This window comes from Agelaius phoeniceus, chromosome 7, assembly GCF_051311805.1.
Source record: "Agelaius phoeniceus isolate bAgePho1 chromosome 7, bAgePho1.hap1, whole genome shotgun sequence".
NCBI classification, from domain to species: Eukaryota; Metazoa; Chordata; class Aves; order Passeriformes; family Icteridae; genus Agelaius; species Agelaius phoeniceus.
Genome location: NC_135271.1, coordinates 7,127,294 through 7,127,500, shown reverse-complemented (window position 1 = coordinate 7,127,500; position 207 = coordinate 7,127,294).

Sequence of the window (207 nt, the reverse complement as noted above, 5' to 3'; positions counted from 1 at the left end):
CCCCCACTGCATGGCCTTTCCCCCGGGCTTGAGACGGGCACGCGACAACGACCGGCCCCCCGCCGGCACGCCTCCCGTGGGACCACTCCCCCGCCGGGCGGGTGAGCGACGGGTGGACGCGCTTCGTGGCTGGCCCCGGAGGCGGGCGCCACCGAGACCTGAGCCAGCGTTGCCAGTGCCTGAGGCCTGCCGGATGGCAGAACCGGC